This window comes from Pteropus vampyrus, unplaced genomic scaffold, assembly GCF_000151845.1.
Source record: "Pteropus vampyrus isolate Shadow unplaced genomic scaffold, Pvam_2.0 Scaffold499, whole genome shotgun sequence".
Lineage (NCBI taxonomy): Eukaryota > Metazoa > Chordata > Mammalia > Chiroptera > Pteropodidae > Pteropus > Pteropus vampyrus.
The window spans coordinates 126,319-133,597 of NW_011889280.1; the positions used below are offsets into that span (position 1 = coordinate 126,319).

The 7,279-nt window shown below is 51.2% G+C and overlaps 1 non-coding gene across 1 annotated transcript; it reads right to left on the reverse strand.

Annotated features, from left to right (window-relative positions):
* Window positions 1-3,379: 3,379 nt before the first annotated feature.
* On the reverse strand, window positions 3,380-3,498 carry LOC111732857. Its single transcript, XR_002777744.1, has one exon. It is a non-coding gene; the product is annotated as a 5S ribosomal RNA (ribosomal RNA).
* Between the last annotated feature and the right edge of the window lie 3,781 nt (window positions 3,499-7,279).

Genomic DNA, 7,279 nt, shown 5'->3' on the forward strand with positions numbered 1-7,279 from the left:
GTCGCAGGTGCGGGAGCCCTGGGCACAGGCGGGCCCCTGGCGCTGTGCGCTGCCCATCACAGGATGCAGCTGCGCGTCTCGTTAACGCAGCCGACACTAGAGAGTGGTGCTCCCTGAGCACCGCAAACGTCTACGTTTCTGAGGAAACAGAAATTCGGCATCCCTGGCCGGCAACTTCCTATCCCAGACATCTGTGGTGACGCTTTAATACAAGAGTAGCGTGTCGCCTTTGCCACTCTGAGGGTGACAGGGACCAAAAGAACCCAAGCGCCCCCCCACCCACAGACCCCGGCACGCCCTTCTCTGCTGGGAGGCCGGCGACGGTAAAGCTTTGTTGATGAGTGTTCCCTGTACGTTCACGCCACACCTCCTCTCTCAAATCACGCCTCGTCACCGCATCTGTCACCCGGCGGAGCGTATGAGAAAGAACCATATTTAATTTGCTTCCCTCGATCAAAGCTTTTCTGTGCGGGTGCCAACGTTGCCATAATCCCAAGCGGCCACACGAGCCTCGCGCGGTTATCACCACCGACATGCTGTCACCAGTCAGCTGCCTGTCAGCCATCAGCAGTGCACACTGCTCAAGCTCTTAGGGCGAGCGAGGCTCCATGAGGGGTGCAAAGGCGCTGCCTGTCTGGTGCGGAGGCACAGGCAAGGCAGCAGGTGGAAGGGCCACGGTGGGGTCAGCTGGGTGCCCGGGGACAGCTGGAGGAGGGAGCACTCAGCTTTGCCTAAGGGAGGATGGGGGGCAGGGAGGATCTGCACCCCTTCTTCTGAGAGGCCAGTTTCTCTCCTATGCTTGCAGTTTAGCTGGAGGCCGGCTCAGAAAGCCTGAAGCTCCTGAATTATGTGCATTTCTTCCTGTCTCGTCCTTCCCTCTGGGGTGCTGGCTGCAGCCATCTTTAATTGTCTCTGTCCTAAGCTGGCTCTCTCCTTAACCCTTTCCTGCCTCTCGGAGACAGTTTCTCCTGTGTTTACCCATCTTGGTTACTTCCCCATATGAAATTCTCAGCATCCTCTCCCGCACCCCAAGGCAGTACTTTCCGGCTTATTAAACTACCTTCGGATTCAGAGCCAGATTTATTTTGGGTCTTAGACACACGATTTTTTGTTTTTTAAATTGTGGTAAAATATACATAAGGTAAAATGTACCATTTCAACCTTTCTAGGTGCCCAGTTCCGTGGTGTGAAGTCCTCGTCCACGTTGTGCAAACACCAACTCCTCCCATCTCGATAACTCCTCCCATTCCGCGAAGCTGAAACTCTGATGCGCCGCCCCCTCCCCGCCTCCGGGGAGCTCCGTCTTTCTGGCTCTATGACTGTGACCCCTCACGCGAGTGGAATCAAGCCGTGTCTGTCCTTTCGCGTGGCTTATCTCACTTAGCATCATGTCCTCAAGGTTCTGACACGGGTCGCAGCACGTGTGAGGATCTCATGTTCATGTGTGCGTATCGACCACATCTCGTTTTTCCATTCATCTGGAAAACGGGGTGGTTTCCGCCTTCGGAGATGGGATTTTATGACTCATCAATATTTATCAAATGTCTACTGTGTGCAAGGCAGAATGCTTCTAGGAAAAAAAGATTCATTTTGCATTTTTCTTTTGGATTGCAAGAAGTCCAGCATTCTGTCGTCTGAAAGAGTTTTTAGTTGCAGTGTGTGTGGGCCGACTGTCAGGACCCTTTGTGGATCGGCCACCCTGAAGGCGAGGGCCCAGGGCGCTGCCGCACAGAGCTCTGGGGAAAAACTCAGCTCTGCATTGTAACACTTCATAATAAACAGCACTGATGACTGAATGGTCTCTTCAAGCCTTGCATTTGGCTAATTTCCTTGCCAATTTGGGATTCCTACAGTCTGAAGATCATTTACCAGAGTTGAGCTTCACTTTGTAAAAATACTCTCCCGATTCAAGAGCGTAATGTGCTTCCAGCTGCTCAGCCCTCTGATCTTTAGTGGTAGTAACCCCCGTGGGTGTGTGAGGGAGATGATCGTGGAGCAAGGAGTCTTCCCTTTCAGTCAAAATCTCCTCCAATTAGTTCTGAGGTCAGTGCTTAGTGCTCTGCATAAACATCCCGTTTTTTGTACTGACAGGTAGAAAGGTGGGGTTCAAATCAGCCGTTTCCCCCTGACAAAGTGTTGGAAAGCTGGGTGGCTACAGGGCTTTATATCTACGTAAAATGGATGTGTGTGCAATGTGTGTACGTCTGTACACACACACACACACACACACACACACACACACACACACACAGTGCGCGTATATGAGTTGTGTAAATTGCTGCCGTGAGGACGTACGCTCCACCGGCCAGATCATCTTCGTTTTGTTTGCGATGAGTCGCAAGGCCTAACGTCACCCCCAGCACGTAGACGGACGACCCTCAGCGTGCGTGGAATGAATGAAGACATAAGTGTGTAAAGCGGAAAGCGCGACTCGCCCTTGCACACGTGGTGGACGGCGCACACACGGGTCAGAGAGACCGTCCCGTCCCAGATCCCGTTCCATCGTACGGCCGGCCTCTGCTGTGACTCATGTCATCACAGAGGCACAGTGAGGTGGCCCCACTTCCCAAAAACTCAGCCATGCCTCGGTACCCTCCTAGCTCCAAGTTTCTCAGCAGAAATCATAGAAGAAATGGAATTGTGACCAACCCAGTTTTGGAAGGGCTGTGTTAATATTTCTAACGCAAGGAAAGGTTCCGGACGCTCCCTAGGGGTGCAAAACAACAGGATCTGAATCCCCGTCATTTTTTCAACGTTGCTTTTTAGTGGCGCCATCACCGTCACCACTATTAGGGTTTTTAGGCGAAGACAGCGCCGTGAGCGAAACTCAGCTTTGGCACACTCTGCTCTCAAACCCCACCCAACGCCTGGTTTGGTTTGGCCTGGGAGCTGAGAATGGGTTTCCGTTTCATATGTTTTGAAAACACATATCCGAAGAAGAATATAGTTCATGACACGTACGAGCGATAGGCAATCCAAATTTCTGAGTGCGTAAAGCTTTACTGGAACAGCCACGCTCGTGTGCTTGCGTCTCGTCTGCGGCTGCTCGCCGGCTATAACGGCAAAGTCGAGTAGTTGGGACAGGATGTATGGCCCTCAAAGCTGAAAATATTCACCGTGTGGTCCCTGACAGATCGCTGCCCTAGACCACTGGCCCCTGCCATGTTCTCCTGATGTCCTATAGTGGCCAAGTGTCCTGCTCCACCCAGCGGCCTAGAGTGAGCTCACTGTTCCGAAACGGCCCCTCTTTCTTTCTTTCTTTCTTTTCTTTTTTTTCTTTCTTTTTTTTTTTAGGTGAAGCAATCTGGTTGACCTCACAGATTGCAAGGACTTTGTCAGCTTACAGTCCCTTATTTTTTTAATTTTTTTAAATTTTTTACGCCTACAGCACCCGGTCTTCCTAGGTGGTCCCCCATCCAAATACTAACCAGGCCTGACCCTGCTTAGCTTCCGAGATCAGATGGGATCGGGCGTGTTCAGGGCGACGTGGCCGTAGACCTCCATCTTTCATCATTCTCCCCTCCCCGCCAAAGCACAGCTCTCATTACCTCACAGCTCCTAAGTTCGGTGGGAGGAGAAAAGCAAAGCCTTGTATTTTGCAGGCAGGTGATATATATATATGGCAAATGAATGGTGAAAGAAATTCAGACTAAAGTGTGAATGTCTAATAGGTCTGCCCTTTGTTCTCCCACCCACATAAGAGGTTTTCAAGGAATTTGCTATCTGAATGCATAGTCTTTTCAGGAACTTTATCAATTCTCCCCCATAGAAGACTGGGAATCCATAACCCCGTGCCAACCTTTCATTCATTCCTCATCTGTAAAATGTTTAGGGGAACAAAATGCGTGTGCGGTTTAATTTGCCTACTATGCAAAAACAAGACTCAGAGGAGTTGCTATTAAATGCAAATCTAACTTCCCTTGTCTCGAAGTTTGCTGATGTTTTCAAATTCTCTGAGTGAGAGGCTGTTGGGCGCTGCAGTCAGTGATTCATGTTTGGCTCACATTTGGTTTGGGGAGAAAGTGTTACCACCACAGTTTTAAAATTCCAGGCAAGTTTGGTCATCTTTTCATGCTCGCATTCACAGCGAAAATCACAGGGGACTCTCTCGCCAGATCACTAAATTAGCAAACCGATTAAATAACACCATTCAAAAGGCTACTCGGGACCTTATGATTACGGCATGCCGTCCCAAAGGTCGGTGAGAGTTAACGAAAGTGTCACCTGGGGGGAGAAGGCATTTTCTCCATCACTGAATCAATTAAGGCTTTCCATCATTTTTCTCTGCACGCTTCTAACGCTCCTAAGATCGCCAGGAGCTTTGAAAATGAGCAACACAAGAAAATAGTTCACAGTCTTCGTACTCCCTCAGATGAGTTCCAAGAGCTAACGGCTGCTTTTGGTTGTTTGAAAGACATCACTTCTTTTGATTATATGAAAGAGGCATGAGGAGGAGGTAGCTGTTAAAACTCTCTTTAAGCCCCATGGTGCCCTAAGAGACCGTCGGTAGGGAACAAACCCCAACTTTGCAAAGCGGGCAAGGTACAGAGCTCAGATTGTCCTGCCCCGGGGCGTCATTGGTTTACTTTCTCTCCCCCAGGGGTTTATGGAGCTTTGACTGATGTGCGGTGAAATGTACAACTCCTCGGTGTACAGTGAGAGGCTTTCACTTGGGTGTATACACCAGGGGCCTACCACCCACACCAAGACAGAACGTTCGCATCACCCAGAGTTGCCTCTCCCCCCTCCCAAGGGTGACCGCTCTCAACACAGACAAGAAGCCTCCTGACCGTGAACTTGGGATGAGTGGATTCCCGCAGCGTGTACCCTTGTGTCTGGCCTCTTTCGCTCAGCATGTTTTTGAGATCCATCCGTGCGACTGTTCTTTTTGATGGCTCAGTAGTATTCCAGCGTATGAGTATACCAGTGGTTTATCCGCTCCCCTGTCTCACTACTTTTAAGGCTGTTCATTTGGTTTGCCTCAGCTGAAGCGTTTGGACAAATTACATTCGTTTACCTTGCCCAGTGCCCGTCCATTTACGTGGACGAGGGCGAGACTATGAGTAACTGAGGCTGACCGAGACCACACAGCGTGGGACCGAGCCTAGGGCCTGGAAGGCAGCACCTGCTCGTGAAGCATGTGCATCTCATCCTTAACAAAGCTTATAAGGAGCTGGCCTCTTTGGAGCCACAGTTCAAAAGCAACTCACATGGTTTCTTTAAGAGGGGCAGCTTCCTGTAACCTGATTGTCATAATTATTCTCGGAACGTCAAATGTATGCAGAGCGGAGGTGCGGGCTGGATGTGTGTAGCAGGCTAGGAAGCGGAAGACCGAGTTGATACGGACAGGCGCTAAGACTATATTTCTGCTTCTCGTTAAGTCTTCTTTTTTTTAATTAAAAATCGACACTTTTCAAACTTCAGGCGAATATTTATGTTTATTGCTCTTCCAAAAGCAGTTTGGAAAGGCGCTTTAGTGAGCTGACTACACCCCTGCAGAGAATGCCATGTAAATTCCCCAGGAGCCAGGCCAGGAAGGAGGAAAGGTTCTGAGGGTTCAGATCATTGTTTCTCCTTCCTCTAACTCTGAAAAAAAATACAAACTAATCCACAGCCACCAAGTCTGTTCTTGGTTGTCATCTACAGCACACACAAGACAAAAACAAGACGAACAAATAAAAAACCATTACGACTAACACAATAATTTAGATAAAACTTCCAGGCTGCATGTAACAAGAAATCATCCCATCCTCCAGCCCAAGAGGTGCTGGGGGAATAGAGCTCGTGAACGTGGCCCTTTCGGCCCCAGACTGCAAAGGTCGTCTCTCACCTCCGGGAAGGGAGCCATGTGGACTTCGTCCAGAAGTAGCTGCTTTGCGTGACTTTCTCAATACTAAGTGCCGCGCTTGCATCTAAAATATGTTTTTATACAAATGATGTCTACAGAATCCCAGGAGCCCAACTATCACGCAAGGCCCAGGTCGGTCGGTTCCCCTTACAGCTAAGAACGTCTCGGCTGTAGCGAGTAGTCTTGCTTGAAACAGGTGGGCAGCCATCAGGGCGTGGGTTTCTGCTTCCAGAGGAATTTTTTTCCTGGTGTAATGACATTTAAAAGTAGGATTCCACCCGACTCCGCAGTATTCAAATTAGCAGTTACCAAATAAAAGTTGTAAATTTTGTGCGTCCTCTGGGGAGCTGGACCCACTGATGAAACAGTCGAACGGTCAGTCACCGCACCACGGACTGCAGTTGGGTTCCTGGTCCTCGTGGCCCTGGGGCTATGGTGCTGTCCCATTTTCTTCCCCAAGGTGACTCCCTTGCTCACTCTCTTCTGGTCACAGGTGCTCCACCTGGGGTCTGTGAGTGTGCCAAGGGCAGTGGGGGTGTCTGGGGGCCTTCTGAAACAATATGCAACATCTCGTGTGTACATTTTTCTAGAGTAGACTGTCTGGCCCGTGCATCAGGTTCTCAGAGGGGCTAGAGACCTCCGCCCTCGCTGACAGCACCCCTCCAGCATTCAGAGAGCACTGTGCCGGGATCCCACTGGGGTCTCAATAAGCAAATCCACGACCTATCTGTGTTCTCCCCCGTTTGCTTGGTGATACCCTAAATTGGGCCATGTGAAGCCTCAGAAACCTCTGATCTTTCACTGTCCCAAACCCCGGCCTCCAATTATTGTCCAAATGTTGTGGTTTGCAGTCCTGAAAGCTCCTTCTTCTCTGTCACCCGCCTCTGCCACTGCCTCCAGACGGGGCCTCGGCAGCTCAGGCCCAGCCCGTTTTCAGTAGCCTCCAAATCGGTCTCTGGCTGGGATTTTGCTTCCGTCCGTCCTCTGCAGCTATCTGACATGTCCAGCCTCTGCTCGTGTCCCGTCAGTGGCTCAGGGTCTCCGCACAGGGTCACTGGCCTCATACCCTTCAGCCTCCTCACCCAGTCCACACTGGGCAGCTTGCTGGTCCCATCCTGCCGCCCTCACCCGTGGCCATCGCATACGGGTCTTCCCGATCACAAACTCCCAGAGGGCGAGGCTCTGTCCCTGTGGTCTCTGCACCCCCAGCGGGAGGACAGGGCCTGGCCCCCACGTGGCAGACATCCATGTCTGCCGAGGGGAACCCGAGGAGTTCGTGTGCTGTGAGGCACGGAGCCAGCGCGGAGGGAGATGGACAGACGCCCTCGTCTGCGCACGTGGACCCAGACGCCTGCGCCGGGCGGTCAGACCCCCTCTGACAGCCCCTGTCGGTGGGTGACTGTCCCCGCCCGTCTTCCAGGGGCCAGCAAG